Genomic DNA, 18,585 nt, shown 5'->3' with positions numbered 1-18,585 from the left:
GTTCAAACTTCAAAGTTCATACAATTACAATTGGTATAGGAGGCAAAAGTTTGAATTTTTCCAAAATCTACGATTTTACTTCTCTTTTCAACCTCTTTGAAAGGCTCACCTCACTTTCATATATTAATCTTGGAGAATGGGTGGAACCTACAGTTACTAATCAGCTAACAAGTAATGGACAAAAGATTGTCTTTGATTTACCTTTCATTAAAGAAGATTTATAGTGATAGATGTTTGCCTTTCCATTGTGTTGTCTAATTGGGTGATAGATAAACCTTGTTGAGAAGTGACCCGTGAAATAAAAGAGCTTACTTTATACACGTACAGTAGATTTCTTTCATTTGAAGAAGTTGCTTTCAAGTTCCAACTGCATCTTCTTCTACATTCTATGGTCCAGACAATTTACTTGGTATACTAATCCCCACATAATAAAAAAGCATTTCCCTTCAAAATCTAGTAATGATTAGGCTTATTGGGTCTACTCGATGTCCCTCAATCAAATATTTTTAGGCCATTGGATATTGTGGTCAACGGCTTGGATGATATGTGTGAATGATGTGAGATAAAGGTAAAATATGAAATCTGGTGGCGATAAGCACCCATGATAGTGTTGATTACCGTGACCCATCCGTATCAATATATTAAACAATCTCATGCATATGTTAATCAATCTCTTTACCAAAAGATTTAATGTTCAATAATTTATGAGGCCCCAAACTTCCCCTCTAAATCTTCATTAAAGGAAGTGCAGATATGAGTGTATCATAGCTTGATCAAAAAGTAAAAGAAGCTGGCATTAAACAAATTTGGACGTTATAGTATGATTCTTACAACATCTCTGGTTGACACTCGGATCATTTTTTACTTTTGAGATAGGGACCTCCTATAAAACAGTGAAACCAAAATCAGTGCATCAGCACCTAGTATTGTCCCATCATTATTTGGCAAGCAATCCTTGATAAAACATTGCTAGAACTATCAATTTTCAACCAACTTATTTGCTTAAGACCACTTTCTTCTGTACATAAGTTACTAAAAACATGAGCGTGGTAGGTGGAAAAGTGCAAAGTTTTGAGGCAAGTTGGTTTATTGGTTCTTAATGCTTCACATGAGATCCCATGAGGTCTAACGTTAAAAACTCTTAAATAGAATTTTGAAGCCATCTGCCATCCCCAAGGAATTTGTGGTGCATTGGTCAATACAATTGTGGTTGAAAGACACTAGATTACGTTGAAAGATTAAAATCATTTCACGCTTTATAATTTTAAGAGTAAAACTTAGACACTATTTTATTAGTCAATACAACCATGTATTTGAACAATGGACAAAGCCAAGGTGATTCTAAAGCTCTAGCATGCAGGGGTGCAGAAATTTGCTGCAAAAATCAGGCTTATGGAATTCACTGTGGAGGGTAATTCTGAAGTGGTAATCAACCAAATTTAAAGCACCAATCCAAGCTTGGCATCCTTCGGATTTCTCCCATGTAAAACGAACTGGCAATTTTGTTTTTCATGCTTTGGCTAGAAGGTTAGGGTAAGTGATGAGCTCCAAGTATGGTTAGAAGACAAATACCTTCCGAGATTACTCCTATTGTAATTAATGACATATCATAGTTTCTAAATAACGAAATTTTGACCTGATTCTTTAAATAAATAACATGTACTTAGAAAATTTAATATAATTAACCTAATGACTAATGTATTACACATAAGTTTTGCTCTAATTTTAAATATCTATCACTGTTATGCTTCATTAATTAGCGATGATTATATAATAATAAGGTCAGGCGATGCATCATTATCAAAGCTTTTTTTTTTTTTTTTTTTGAAAAAGATCATTATCAAAGCTTGATCGAGGCAAGTCAAAACCCTTTAATACCCAATATTGCTCCACATCGTCTCTCGTGACCAAAATTATCTTGAGCACTGAAGCTTGGATCCAATGGTCTCCATAGGATCACGTGCATTCGGAGGACTAGTTGCGGAAATACCAAGAGAAATTAAAAATAATAATAATAATGTTATCCCATTGGTGTAAAATTTATAGGTTTTTTTTGTCTTCTCCTTAATGAGTTAAAAAATTGATGGGGAATTCTCTTCTATCAATGAACTGGATGACCAATCACTCAACTTAGTTTAATTTACATGGTGAAAAAATAGTGGAATTTTTTTTCACTGTTTTGAATTTATTTTAACTTTTGTTGAGAGTAAGAGATTAATGATTGACACCCATATTTCACTTTTTTTTTCTTTTTTTTTTTATAGGGGCCGGACTGATATGATTGGGATAGGTACAAAAGTAATGTTAGGTTGGAGTATCATTGCCTAATTGTTGTTGGGTTTCACTTTTCTTTATAAGCCTCATCATTTGCTTTTACATATGGTTGTGAAAACCCACAAAATGACATACAATGCGCATTTTCTCATGCTTCCTCACTCTAGTGTTTTGGCTGCCCAAATTGGTAAGAAATAATTTCATGGTTTTTATCACATATGTGGGAGATGAAACCATAGATTAGGTTTGTCGAGCCCCAACTTTGTGTTATTGTATTTGTACTTGGGATTAGCATGTTGAAAATATTTTACGAGGATGCACAAAATTTTTATCAAAAAAAAAGAAGAAGTTTAATTTGAAAAATCAATAACAAAACATAAACTTAAATCAAAGTTTAAGAATAATCTAAGCTATTGAATCATCCAATTCTGTTGTCCTTGAAACTTGATTGTTGTCAAGGTTTTCAGACCCGGACCAAACTGGAAGGTCGAACTGTAAAAATTAGGAACCGGGATGAAAACTAGTTTTTTAAGCATAAAGAACCGAATTTTTTGTTAATTCCGTGAACCCCTAAAACCGGGGTTGAACCGCATGAACCGGTGGCAAGAACCATGAACCCCTTAGCATTTTTTTTTTAAATTTTATAAAAAGAACTTAACACAATTTTATTCTACTTAATTAAATTATCTATCTCTTACAAGGAATAAAAAAAAATTATAATTAAAATCCTTCAAAGATATTCAACTTTACTTCAAAAATTAATCATATATTTTAATGTTTTCATGGTTATTATTTTATTTTATTAACTTTCTTATTTAATTATTAAATATATGCTTGAAAATCATTAAATTTCCCTCACATATATAGATATATTTAGGCTTTAATTAATTATTAAATTAATTATGACGTCATCACGGTTCGATCCCTGTTCGACCTCAAAAACTTTGAACCTCTCTCTTTTACGGTTCAATAAATAGTTTGGGTCTGAAAACTTTGATTTTGGTCACTTGAAAAAAAGATTCAGTGGTTCTTTGATCGAACAAACTCTCATGATTAAACTATAATATTTACGTTTGTGTTGGGCGTACTTCCACATACAAAAGATTCAAGAACAACCTCTCATAAAAAGTTTTTCCCTTCAAGATAAAGAGAGAATTATATTGAGTTACACGTATAAGTGAAGTCCTACATTAAATAATAATAAAAAGAATAAGTAGTTAATATAACATAACTGAGCACATACCTATTGAGCTTAGACCTTTTGGGTCAAAGTATATCTTTATATATTATATTAATTACTCAAGAAAACTCCCCAAGATTTTTATCTTCCCAACAAATTAAACAATTTGTGAAACTATTCTTGTCTATAGCAAACTGTTTATGTTGGTTTGGTGGGCTTTTAAGTAAGCCACTAACTTAGTCAAAAATATGGGAAAAATGGCCCATTAGCATGTATTTTGGAAATATTTAGGCCCGCAACACTGTTTGGGAAATAAATAGGTAAATACCACTTTTTGTGGTACTCGAGTTTGGCGAGCTCGAGTACCCCATTTTTCGGTTCCACCGTGGCACCTGCCGTTGGCATCTGAATTTAAAAAATAAACTTGGTACCCGAGCTCAAGAAGCTCGAGTACTGCTCAGCCATGTCTCCCTAGTACCCCACACTTAAACCATCTTTTACCCACAATACCCAACCAAGAACAGAGCAAAACATACCCACAAACACGAAACCTCTTAATCTCGCTATCTCCCTCATCTCCCTCTCTCAATCTAAAGCTATTTCCACACAAATACTCTCATTCTTCCTCTCAATCTCGCAAATACTCTCATTCTCCCTCTCAATCTCGCGATCTGCCTCATTCTCCGTCGCCGCCTCGCTCTCGGCCTCTCTTCACCCTCACCCTTACCAGAACACAGTCTCACTCTCACTCTCACTTACACCTAAACGTTCAAACCCCAAACGTTCAAACCCTCACACCCTCACACCATCGGCAGCAGAAATTAAAAACGTCGTTGTGATCGCTTTCGCGTATCGATGATGGCCGGGGGAGTGGAATCGTGGTCTCCGTCGCCGTCGCGCCTGAGGGAATAGGAGAAGGGAAACTGGTGGTTGTTGGAGGAGCGATGGTAATGGCCTTTCCGTTGGATGACAGTGGTGCGACGTCGTCTTCGTCCTCATCTTCTTCTTCGCCCTTTCTTCTCCCTGTGTCCGACCAATTAGGGTTTTCAATTTCATTTCACAGAGTCGCTAAGCGGACCATTTCCCCTTCAATGGCGCTTTGTAAGCTCTCTCTCTCTCCGAAAAATTTGAGTTCTTTTTCTCTTAATTTTCACTAATCCAACTGGTTTTGGCGCTGCAATTCCATGTCTTGGTTTTTGTTTTAAATTTTCAAGAAATTTCATACTTTTTTGAATTTTGGTGCATAATGTGTTGTGAAGAACTTAGCATGTTGATTTTTTTGAAAGAAGTTCTAATTTTTTTATCTGGGTTTTAGTTTTTGGTGAATAATGTGTTGTGAAGAACTTAGCTAGTTTGATTGTGTGGGTGCTGTGAGGTTGTGTTGGTGAATTTGGAACTTAGTGTGTTTGAATGAAAAATTGGAAGCACTGAAGGCTGAAGGTATAAATCTTGGACTTTTATAGTTTTTTTTTTTTTTTTTTTACAGAAGTGATAGAAGACTTTTATAGCTTTAAATTGCACTAATAATGTAAACTTACGTTATAGACAAACAAATCCACATTATTAAACCCCCAGCATTCATTGTAAATGAAAAGAGATACTACTACAGATCTATCATTTAACAAAATGGCGATTTCCACTAAAAAAAGAAAGAAAGAAGGGGGGCATTGTTAGTACGGACCAAATTAAGATAAGATGGACCACATAATTGTCTTTGGGGTGACACAAGAATTGTGTTTCCTGCATGTGCTTCATGATTCTCTTAATGTATAAATTCAGTTTAGGATTCTATTATTGAAAAGGAGATCATTACTAGAATAAGTACACCTCACAGCAAAAAAAAGGTTAGTCCATAATTAAGGTTGTGGGGTGTGTATTCTCTGGGAAAAAGAAAAAGGTTTTGAGGGTGCGCATCCCCTGCCCATCTCACCCTAAAATCCATATTTTTCATGTTTCCTGTCTTGTTTGTCCTCATATGTCCAAGCTGACCACATGCCCCACAAACAAAACTCTCTCTTGCAGATTTCTTGTCCTTAAAAACCTTGACTTTATCTCCCGATATTTTGATTTTCTTACTGACTAGACCAACACTTGTGATATCATTCTTTTTCGTTAAAGCTTTCACCTAAAGCTTTCCATACTTGCCTTTTTTCGCAATAACATTTTCTACCTCATTCATGTCTTTATTAAATATCTCTTTGGAAGAATAGGACCCATCAGGTTGGGCAGTACTGACAATTTGCTTGATCCGATTTGTGTTCTCAAAACCAAAACTTGGTTGCAAGCCCAAAGCCAGCCCTGTTTCCTCCCTCACAACTTTAGTCTTTTTCTTCTTCCTCCTCTCAGCCTCATCATCTTCCACGAGTAACCTGCATAATTTGGCAGCTTCAGCGGCTTCATCTTCGTTTTCCTCTTCTGCCTGAGCTATGGATGGGCGCCTTCTCATTTTGAGCCCCTTAACACCATCTGCTTTGTCATGCTTTGACTCAGTTACCTACTTCTTCCTCACATTCCTCTGCATCAAGAAGATTCTCTAAATCCCCAGCAAATGAATCAAGATCACTATTTCCTTCAGAGTCACTCTCATTTTCACGATCTAAGGCAGAAAGACTCTGAACTTGTCGTTCCCAAATCTCCTGAGACTTCTCCCTTGTCTGCTGTTGCAGTTGAAGAAATGACATCTGCTGGCCACGCGCATACTTGCTGATAGTTGTGGGATCAATCTGTATCCCCGATGCAGCTTGCTCACTTGAAAGTTTGCGTATCATAGCAATACGGTGCCACCTAGTCAGTTTCGCAATCTCCTCCTCACAAACATCCAACTTCAGAAGAACCTCCCATGCTTTGCAGTATTTGATAATTCAACTATTCTTTTAGTCTTCCGGAACTCAAAACTAGGACTTCCATCCTGACTGACCTGGTCCAGGTCAATAATTTCTTTGGGCCGTTTGATTATGATTTTCTTCTGAGGCTGTTCTCTATCTGTTTCTGTAGGTGGATAATAAGGGCAGGGCAGGATAAGACTGTTTTCTTTTCTTGCATGAGGGTCAATGATAATGGGAATGGGTTAGAATTCATTGAATTTGTGGTTATTGTAAGTTTTTTATTTGGGTTTTAGTTTTTGGTGAATAATGTGTTGTGAAGAACTTAACTAGTTTGATTGTGTGGGTGCTGTGACTTGTGAGGTTGTGTTGGTCATTTTGGAACTTAGTGTAGCTAAGTTTAATTGAAGTTTCTCTATCTTGGACTGGGGAAAAAAAATCCTGTTGCTTTTAGTCATGAAATTTACTTGTTCTAAGGCATTTTGAACTAGTTTATATTATACAATATGATTTGAACATAGTTTTATGGTGTGTGTATAGTGTCTTAGGTAAATTTGGAGAACTATGTTGAATCGTTCATACGCTAAGAAGTTTTTTTCCCTGCCTAAAAAAAAAGAACCAAGAAATTAAATCAGAAATAATAGTCTATCTGAAGTGAAGGAAATGTCTATACTTGGTGAAAAGAAGGAATTTTACCTTTGTTCTCTGATGTAAAAAGTTAAGAAACAGAAAATATCCAAACTACTTGATGTGTTTAAATTTGTTAAAGATGAGATTTTAGATGCAATTCCTCCAGCATGTATGTGCTTCAACGTTGGACATTAGTTTAGTAAAAATTTTCTTGACACTATAGTGCTTATGACCATTACACGCTTGAAACTTCCATGGAGGAGATTTGATGGCTAGGATTATAAGATGCATACTTAGAATTCAAACTACAAAAGATTGAGCAAAGTGTAACTTGGCAGAGAAAAAATATGAATTTGTTTTTCTTTTCCAATTTTGTTTCAGGTTCTTTTGTGGTTTTCAACTTTTCATAGATTTAATTTAGAGTGTTTCTTCCAATAGATATTAAAATATTGTTTCTTTGTTTTTATACATTGGAATTTTACCTTATATTATTATTGAATACGTTCTTCTTAGTTTGAGTGGATTATGAATAGAAGTGCACTTCTACTAAAGAAAACAATTTTTGAAATGCGGAGCTCAAAAGGTTGTATTAGCTTCTATCATTATAGAGGTTACATTTAAACATGGACAACAATCATCCATTTAGCACACCAAAGAATCCATTTTGTTCTTATTGTGTATACCTTTGTAGTTGGCATGTTCAAGATGGACAAAATAAAAAAATAATGCATGTGAGAAGATATGTAGTTGTCATAATTTTTTTTTGCAAGTGCTATTGTGCTATAGTTTTTACAGGTGAATGATGATGGCCTAATTCATCCAAGTGAAACAGAGCTGGCACTTACAGTTCATCAGGGCTAGAATATGGCTAAGCTCACTAAATGTTTTTTGGGTTAATGAGTTCGTAGACTTTATTTTCTGCTATGGGGAATTTTGGACTTTTGACAATGTTATTAAACCTAACTCTATATCCCACAATTGTCATTTTTGTTTTTTGAATTGATTGGCATTATTAAAACAAAGCCTTTAATCAACATATTAACTGTTGTATTTATTGTATAGTTATGTCAAATTGATGGTATTTTAAATGTGTAAAATGTTCCCCGCGCATTGTGCGGGTTCAATGCTAGTTGCAATAATGAAGGTATCTTCATTTAGATATAGTTTCCTAGCAATTTTTTTTTAATAATCTTTTTTTAGGTTAAAAGATGACTTTGTAGAGATAATTCAGAACAGATATTCTGAAAAAAGTAGGCAGATTGGGGTAATAAGAGCAATGGGAGATTGATGAAGACATGGAAGACTACTTCATTGTTACTTCACAAATTTGTCTGTTTCAAAATTTATCTTATGGGGCACACACGTGTCACATGACCAATTGAAGTAAGATTCCTCTGGTTTTAAAAGGACAAGAAATTAGAAGTTTAGGGCTTACAATTATAATTTGGGCTTTTATTTTATTATTTATGGGTAATTTTATATTCAAGAGCAAAACTCTACTTTCTGCGACCCCTATGAATTATGGCTCTTTTGGAATTTTGTTGAGTTTAGAATTTCTAGGAGATTCTAAGCTAGGAAGCAAGGATATGGAAAAAGGGGTTGCGTGTCCATGTGCCTTGGAACACACACACACCTTGGAAATGACTGCATACATGTCAACTTTAATTCCTGAAAACAACCACAATTACTCATAAACAAATTTCCTAAATCTGTCCTATTTTAGAGATGGTTTTTTTGTGGGGGGTGGGGGGGGCGTGTGTATGAGAGAGCTGGAGGGTGGTAGCTGAGGGAGTGGGGAGTGTTGATGGTGGCAGTGCAAAGTGGGGGAGGGGGAGGGTGTTGGTCAGGAGAGGTAGAAAGGGGGCACTGGCTTAGTTTTGAAAAATGGTTACTTTTCCCAAAATGTAAATCATTATCCACGATTTTGGTGTAATTTCTGTTGACAATGAAAACTCTTATTGTTAACTAGTAATTTTTTATTATACAGAACATAAGAAAAATTGAAAAACAGTTTCCGGAAAATAGTTTACATAAAAACAAATGGAGGCTGAGTGATTACATTTTCATTATATTATCTTCATATTGTATTAATTCAGCTCTTCCTCCTTTTACAGAATTGAAGAGATCCCTTTATGCCTTATTCTCACAATATGGAAGGATTTTGGATGTTGTTGCCTTGAAGACACCCAAGCTTCGAGGCCAAGCATGGGTTGTGTTTACCGAAATAACAGCTGCCAGTAATGCAGTGCGTCAAATGCAGAACTTTCCATTTTATGATAAGCCTATGGTGGGTCTCAAGAAGCAAATTGGTACTTTGTTGCATATTGCATGCACATGCTTGTGCATGATCTGTTTATTTGGTTTAAAATTTCAAATTTTTAGAACCAGGTCCAACTTTCTTCTCTATATCATATTGTTACATTAGATCTTGGATTCTGTTTGCACACAGGGTTGTTTGTGGTCCCATATGTTTTTGCACTTCTTTTTTCTCGTTTTACAGATCTTTGATTCTGTACAGATTGCATCTCTTATAAGCTTAAGAGAAGTAGGTTTGCTCATATGTGAAGTTCTCATGTAATCATTCTACTGCTGGTGGAATAAAATAATGCATCAAGATAAAATGTTTCAGTTCACCCTTTTCCCAAATTGCTTTGGTTTGTGTCAAGTTTTGACATACTATTGTATAGAATGAACCTCATCTAGCTTTTTATGCTTTGGAAATATTTGCTGGAAAATATACATCTGAATGCTAAAAGGCATTTGAACCTTCATAATGCATATTGCATAATGCGATTGATCTCTGTAGTGGTCACAGTGTAGTTGAAGTTGGAAAACGTAGGTGGAATTTAGCATATTGTTTGTGTTTGGTAGATTGCGCTGGCCCAGTACCTGGGTGATCTTGAACTTAAGCAGATTGGTACCCGAGTTTGATGGGCTCGGGTACCAATCTGCCTAATTTGAAACCTACGTTGGCCTAGTTTTGGTTGTGATCTTTAACTTAGGCAGATTGGTACCCGAGCTTCCTGGGCTCGGGTACCAATCTGCGTAATTTGAAAAAACAGGCATTTCGACCTTGGATTTTTTGTGCTCAATTTCTTTCCCCACGCAGATTGGTACTCGAGTTCAATAAACTCGGGTACCAATCTGCCTTCTTTTTGAAAACTATCAGATTTGTACCTGACTTTGGTGAACTAAATCTTTTCTTTTTTTTTTTTTGTTTGGATTGATTTTGGTAAATTAAAATTATAATGAATGAATGCTTGGAACCTGAGTTCACCAAAGTCCAAGAAAGATGGGTAATTTTTTTTTTTTTTTTTGAATTGACGAGAATTAATTAGAATGGTTTCGTATATGCTTTCAGTATTTCAGTATTTATCTGTCATGTGATGATTTACTTTAAAGTTGTAAATCATGAAGCAGACCCATAGGAAAGCATTGAAATGCTTTAGCTGCCCTGATTATCATCACGAATGTGACCGAAATTATTATCATCATCCAAGCCTGATTCAAGAAGCGATAAAAATAAAGAAAAAGATCAAATAGAAATCTACCATTGATCAATCTTGAAGAGCAATCATATTATTTCTTGTATGAAACTTGAGATCCTGGCTTAGGTTGACATTACGCAACATGTACAGCAACATAAAATAATGTCTTAGTTTTGACAGTACTAAAAAGGATATAAATCTAAGCACCCATAAAATGCTGTCAAGCCATTCAAGATGAGAGTAGTATGATAACAAAAAGGAGATCAAAGGCAAGGCCCACTAATAATGACAGCCATGCCATAAAAGGAAACTATAACAATATTAGTTGTTAGATGAGCAGTTGGCAGCACTTCCCACTCTTGGCATGCCGACAGTTTCCCTCTTCGACTCTTCATCCACGGTGAAAGTTACACCACACACCTGACCAGAACTGTCCACCCTTGGCACAGGCTTCACCTCATTATGGGGGTGTTCATAACTCCTTAACCCTCCAGATGATGTGAAGAAGCATCCTTTGGAAAACAACAGAAACAGATAAATCAGCAACGTAGTAGTCATGCTCATGAAATAATATCAAACAAATAGACTATAGTATTAGTATCTGGAAGTTCATGGTAATAATTACACAAAATCAAAACAAGTCCTACTTTTTTGAACTTTTCTTAACAATGTGGTAGATAAATGACAGCAGTTGATAAATGGGAAAATGAGTTGATTAGAATACCATCAATTGTTGAAATATTTTGCAAAAATACAGACTTCAGCATGCTGAATTTGAATACTTATCACTTCATTCACATCATATCCTATTTTTTGTTTCAATCCAATGGATGATACGACCCGAAAAACACTTGTAAAAAATGGGCATTACCATTTTACACATAATGATCCAACACATACAAAATCAACACTAGAAATAATGCAGTCATCAACACCAAGCATAAGAAGAGAAAGTCTTAGTCCCAAAACTTTGGAATTGGGTATGCATCGTCAAGAGACTAATTGTTCCTTACCACATGTACACAAGCAAAGATGATCTTTTAACGATTTGTGTCATAGTTGGTCCTTCAAATTTTTTCCAATCTTTCTTCATTTATAAAAATACATAATTGAATGGCATAACGCATGCATTTTGTTTCAAATTGCATTTAGAAGAATGCCACAGTTCAAAACTAGCGTACCTAGTCTGCGACACCACCACTTGTCGGTACCTCATTCCGCTTAGGGCATGTTCTTCGGTTATGCCCCTCTTGGTCACACAACCCGCATTGCACCTTCCTCCCCCCCTCCTTCCACGGTGTGGTTCTCGGCCGTCTCCCACCCTCGTCCATCTCATTCCTGATTCGTGTTGAGACAGGGCGGCCTTTCTCCCGAATCAATCGGGGGTTAGGGAGGACCGTTCGAGTTTCTTCAGGATCCGGCCATGATAATCTATCTTTCAACACAGGGAAAACGGGAGCATAGCTCCGAAACAATGCATCCACGCTATAGCATGGGTCAATGTATTGCTCTGCATCATGTCGATACCTAATACAAACTGCAATGACATGTGAACATGGTATCTTGTACAACTTCCATTTTTGACATGTGCAACTTCTTTGCAACAAATTAACTCCATGTGTGTGATCCCCATGTCCAGCACTCTCTGGATTATGCGGTGTATCTACTTGATATGATTGTTGTTGCGCGCTCAATCTTGTCACCCTGTGACGCTCCGCCTTCGCCTTATTTCTCATGAAGATATCCAAGGCATATTTAGTCCATTTTTGTCCCGAAGTTGACTGTGCTATGCTCTTATTGCGACGATCATCGAAATAAGAATTCAATTTGAACCATGTGTATTTCACCATTGCCGTAATGGGCAAGCTACGAGCACCCTTTAGAACACCATTGAAGCACTCAGAGACGTTTGTCGTCATTGCCCCATAACGATAACCCTTGTCAAAACTTAGAGCCCATTTCTCTTTGGGCACATCCTTTAGATATTGGTGCGCATCCCGGTTGACATTCTCAATTAACTCGAAGGTGGCATTGAACTTTCGCTCCTGGGTAGCACTTGCTGCCCTCCATACTAGATTCTTTAAAGTTTCATTGTTCCATCTAGTGTTGACGTTACTACATACATGACGAAGGCAGTAACGATGTTCTGTCATGGGAGGCCGCAGGGAAAAGTCCCGATTATTGTCTCTAAAGATAGCTTGTATCCCAGGGTGTCTGTCAGATATGACACACAGGTGTCTCCGGTCAGTAACATATGTTCTTATACAAGCCAAGAACCAACCCCAAGTCTCTGTGCTCTCGCTCTCGACAACGGCGAAGGCTACTGGATAAATTTTATTATTAGCATCTGTCGCCATTGCAATCATCAATTTCCCTTTATATTTTCCATAGAGGTGGGTTGCATCAATGCTAATCACAGGCCTACACTTCTTGAACCCAACAATACATGGACGAAATGCCCAAAATACGGACTTGAATGTACAGGTTCCCTGTTCATAATTATCGTCGACTATTAACTTATACTCTGTACCCGGACTTGCGTCCTTCAGTCCTGCCAAAAAACGCGGCAACTCCGCATAAGACTCCTTAAAATCCCCGTATATAGATGCAACGGCCTTTTGTTTGGCATCCCATACCTTGTATGTGAACCATAATGATTACGTTAGAAATGAATACAAGTTAAATTAAAAAACTTGAACAAAACAAATCAAGACTTGTAAGACTATAATATTTCTTCGCTCCGCATTCCTTTTTTTCTTTTCTTTTTTCAATTTCAATTTTCATAATATAAAGTATTCATGGGTTTTGGGAAAAAAAATATCATGATTATACTTCCGAAAAGACTGATGTCTCTATGTTGTATTGAAAATATAATGCAAGTTAAAGAATAGAATACCTTGTAATGAGATATTTCGTGTTTTAACTCTGCCAAAGCAACGTGGCGTAAGTTCTTTATCTTATACGCAGGGTCTTCTCGTATATAGCGCTCAAGTACATATGCTAAGAACACCGAATCAATCATCCGACCATCATGAGCATTCTGAATTTTGTCGCACATGTGGGGGCCCTTGCATTTTGCGATCTTCCAGATATTGTCTCCCTTGCAACATATCGCACGGACTGACCATGGACAGGAATCATTCTCGCAACTCACCATAAGCCTCTCTGAGTCTGAATGCTCAGTTTTGAAGCTAAAATTCTCTCGCACTGCGTACCAAGTCAACGCACGTCGCACCGCCAATTTAGTCGCGAATACCATCCCTTTAATTGGTTGCTCCCCAGGCATCCATGGTAATACTTCCGCTTGCATAACCGGTGATGGATCAAACATATTATCCCAACTGTTTTGGGTGAACCATTCCGGCGTAGGATCGGGACCGGGGCATGTCTCTCTATTTTCTTCTACAACTACATCTTCGATATGATCAACATCCTCATGTTCACCCATGGTATCTAGGAGCTCCTCGAAGTCATCCCTAGTAACATCGATATGGGTTGCATCATCACCAAGTCCGTGATCATTATGGTTATTGTCGGATGTGCCCCTATGGAGCTCATCATCAGCTAAATGCTCTCCTTCATGCACTTGCTGGGGCCCTTCCTCCTCCTCAATCGAGTTCCCATGGGCAAATGTCTGCCATGGTTCACTGCCATACAAATCTCCTGTGTTCTGTACACACCCTTGATAAGATCTTTCTGGTATTGACTCAATGTGCTCATCTACTCTTCCATCGAAAACAGTATGTTCTGAACCCTCTCCAGCCTCTACTGTGGCGGGCTCAATAGTGACATAGAGATCCGAAGCAATGAATCCTCGAGCCACCATTTGTGCAACCATTTCCCACATCATCTTCACTTCGGTGCCACCCGATAATTGTAGTGAATTGTAGAAAACCTGTGTGTCTACAACCCGTTGAGGTGCTCGATACACGATGGAAATCTTATGCCTAGAGTGGTCTAACCCCATCGCCTTCAATATTCTTCGTTGCAAGTTCGTAAGCCCTATCCCACGTTTCACCTTAACGTATTTTTGCTTTTGGTTCGAGCCTTGGTATGACAACCCGTGCAACTCATGATAATACATCTCCCCGTCATAGTACACATAGAAAAAGTGAAAATCCATCACCGACCTGTTATTAACAATATAAAAGTTGTCATCATCTATAACCACTTAAATAAAGATGAGGTATGATAAAAACAATTTATATTCAAACTCAACCTTGTAAACTTTCTGTATAGAGATATAAATAATTTTCAAACGTTTTAATCACATATCTATAATTTATAATATATTTAATTGCAATACTTGGCTGCTAGGAAATTGTTAACAAAAACTATGTTTTATTTAATATTTAGATAACTTGTAAATTATAGAATAAACAATATACAATGACATAGTATTCTTTTACATCTAAATAAATAAATACATAGAAACATAAAATATGAAATGAATTCTTCAAAGCATAGGCAAATATAATGACAATGACACAAATTTTTTTCTTCTTCTTCAGTTTTTTGTTATTTACACATATGGTTTATGGTAATTTTCAAATTCCCCCCAATGGGATTGTGATATTGTATACACGTTCACTTTTTTTCCACTATCACTATTCACAACACTTGCCTTTCTTGCTTATCTCATAAATAGCTTAACCCATAAATCAATGATGAAATCCTGTTATTTCATAATTTTTTTACAATTTTTAAATCTGAATTTTTGTTGTAAACTTAAATTTTAAATATCTAGAAGGATAGAGAAATAAATGTTGAATGGGGCATATTTTAAGAAGCAATCAGACAGTACGATATATACACAAGTTTACAAGTATTTGCTACATTTTTAATATTTTTTCATGTCACAAAATAAAATAAAAAAGTTATAGATGATTTTGTTTTCTGCATTTATTTTAACGAATCAAAGTACATGTCTAAACTTTATGTATTATTCTTCTAGAGCATATAATAATTTATGGATTTACTATCTCTCTTTCAACTATTAGTAATTATGAATTGGTTATTTTGTTTTGTTCATTAAAAAAAAAAAAATGCTTCTAATTGCAATTGTTTCGTTCTATTTTATTTTGTTACAATATACTTGTGCTCCATTTTGTTTGAGAAAAAAGTTATATATATATATATATATATAAATCAGCAGTTGTATATGTGAAAATGATATCTTGCCACAACCTCAACTCATGAATGGTGGTCATGCAAAAAAAATCTCATACGAACCACACATGTAAACACAATGAGACAAACATTTAACTATATTACCTCTATGTACACAGCAGGCAGGACCCAACAGTTAAATGGTTTGTCTTCAATGGAAAAACACTGACACTAAGATCCATAGATGGTGACCCAACAATAGCTTCTGCTTAAGTATTCTTTCACATGGGTATTCTGACTCTTCACATGGACTTGGCAAGTGCAAGAGCCATCTCATAAATTGTAGAAGTAAGCTGGTGAGGGTGGTTGTCAACGTACTGAACTGCGTGTCTACCAATATGTCTGAAGTTGGCTTCAGTGTATACCATTAACTTAGTAGTAGTTGGCTTCACTCTATACCATTAAGTTGGTAGTTGGCGTCAGACAAGTGGGCAGGAGCTTTGTAAGGCTGAAAAGAATGCAAGAAAAACTTTATTTCCTATAACAAATATTTCCAACAGTAACAAATAGAGTAATTTTGTGTAGATTGTAAGTGTCACTTTGTCATAAATTTATATTAGAGTAATGTTACAACCACAAACTATTTTACAATTTTTACAAAATGTTAATATGGTGAACTTCTTATTGGTTGTTGTTTATTAATATAAATTTTTTCATTTACTAATAATTACTCACTACATCAGCAGTTTGTAAAATTTTTTGAGAAATAGTGGATATCTCTAGCATTATTCTTTATATTAGATGTGTATGACTGTATGTAATATTGATTATGTGCATTATTTTTTGTTATAATGTTATTTGTGTAAATAATAATGTGTGTGCATTATTCTTAATAAATATAAGAGAAATGTTTTGTCACTACTTTCATGGAAAATATAACAATTGCATAACAATAAAAACATTAGATAAACTTAATAAAATAAAATGATCATAGCTACCCACAATAACAATTAATACTTATAATAAACTATCATATAACAATTCAAAATTTTAAAACTTGTACAAGAAAAATTATAATTCTTTTTTTTTTGTACATCTGTACATATTGAAGTAAATTTTGTATTAATTCTCAAAGTCTTGTCAACCCAAAAAAAAACTTTAAAAAATTCACCCAATGTACAGGTTTGGTGGGCCCGTAGTTATTGAAATTAGGCAGAGGTACCCGAGCCCAGGAAACTCGGGTACCTCTGCCAATTTCAAAAACTACAGGGCCAACTCACCCGTACATTGGGTGAATGCAGACTGGTACCCGAGCCCAGGGTACTCGGGTACCAATCTGCGTAAGTCCATGATCATGCAGGTAGTTAATAGACCCATTTTTAAAGTATATAGCTTAATAGACCCAGATCAGAGGCCGCACGACCTGGGTCGCGCGACCTGGGCAGCGCGACGCCGCGGCCACGCCGTCGCGCGAGCCTGGCCGCGCGAGCCCCAGGTCTCGCGCGAGCCTGGCCGCGCGACCCCAGGTCTCGCGCGAGCCTGGCCGCGCGACCCCAGGTCTCGCGCGAGCCTGGCCGCGCGACCCCAGGTCTCGCGCGAGCCTGGCCGCGCAACCCCAGGTCTCGCGCGAGCCTGGCCGCGCGACCCCTGATTTTTTCTTGGTTTTTTCTTCGTCGTCTTTCTTTTTTTTTTTTTTTCTTCTGTATCTGATTTCATTTTAGGCTTATAAATCGAGTTTTGCAATTGAAATATGATGAAAATCGAGTCGTGAAGGCTCAATTTTGAAATCCAAAATCGAGCCTCTCAAACTCGAATTGCTAATAAGTAATATTGTTTCAAAATGGGTCTATTATCTAAATACTTAGAATTTGATGGCCATTTTGCCATTTTCGCCGTAGGAGGCCAACGTTAAGTTCAAATTATGCAGATTGGTACCCGAGTTACGTGGGCTCGGGTACCAATCTGCGTAATTTCAAAATTACGGTGGCTTAACCTGGGTGATTCTGAAGCTAGGCAGATTGGTACCCGAGCTTCCTAAGCTCGGGTACCAATCTGCCCATATTAAAAAAAAAGGCATATAGTACCTTGGTTTTTTTGGTTAAACGCAGATTGGTACCCGAGCTTCCTAAGCTCGGGTACCAATCTGCCCATATTCAAAAAAAAGGCATATAGTACCTTGGTTTTTTTGGTTAAACGCAGATTGGTACCCGAGCTTAGGAAGCTCGGGTACCAGTCTGCCTATATTTAAAAAAAAGGGCATAGTACCTTGGTTTTTTTGGTTAATCGCAGATTGGTACTTGAGTTCACTAAACTCGGGTACTAATCTGCCATTTTTTTTTAAAAAAAGGGACTGAAAAAAAATTATAAAATTCAATCAAAAAGAAATCAACCCTAACAATTTAACATGACAAAATTATGTTGAAAAAAAAAAATCTTCACCTCTAAGAAGAAGGCCATTGTAAAATTCAACTCTAGTTTGTAAGCTCTTTGCACCACCAATGGCTTCCATACGAACAAATACAGTATACTTACAAGAATATTCAAATGATATTCGAATTTATTTAGTGACAATTGAAATGCTATTGGATTTTGCTGTATTACTTTTAAAAATCTTGTTGAGACGTAGTTCAGGAAAGTAGACCTACTCCATTTTCCCACATTATAAAACATTATACTTTGGGGTTTCTTTCCTTCTTTTTCCTCCTCTTGTTTGTATAAAAATAAAAAATAAAAGAAGAAGAAAGAAAGAAATTAAGAAAGAAAAGGAAAAAAGAAAACCATTTGTTTTATTTCTTTTACGTCTCTATAATCCGGTCAGCCTCAATTGTTCCTTCATTTACAAACTTGGGCTAGGGGTGTATTATTCTTCTTTACAATAACTCACACTCTGGAATATACGTAAAAGATTGAGAAATCGTAGATACTTCAAAAATTCGTGGAACAAGCTACCTGAATTGGGGAGACTGAAAAAGTACAAGAAATTGCTTGTTTATGGTCATGAGTTCATTAAAACCATCTTTTTACATTTTTGCTAGCCCTGAGCTTCATCACAAGTTCCTCACGCTCAGCTTCTACCTCAGCA

The sequence above is a fragment of the Quercus lobata genome, chromosome 2, assembly GCF_001633185.2.
Source record: "Quercus lobata isolate SW786 chromosome 2, ValleyOak3.0 Primary Assembly, whole genome shotgun sequence".
NCBI classification, from domain to species: Eukaryota; Viridiplantae; Streptophyta; class Magnoliopsida; order Fagales; family Fagaceae; genus Quercus; species Quercus lobata.
The sequence above is the reverse complement of the archived record's forward strand: the minus strand, read 5'-3'. Positions refer to the sequence as shown.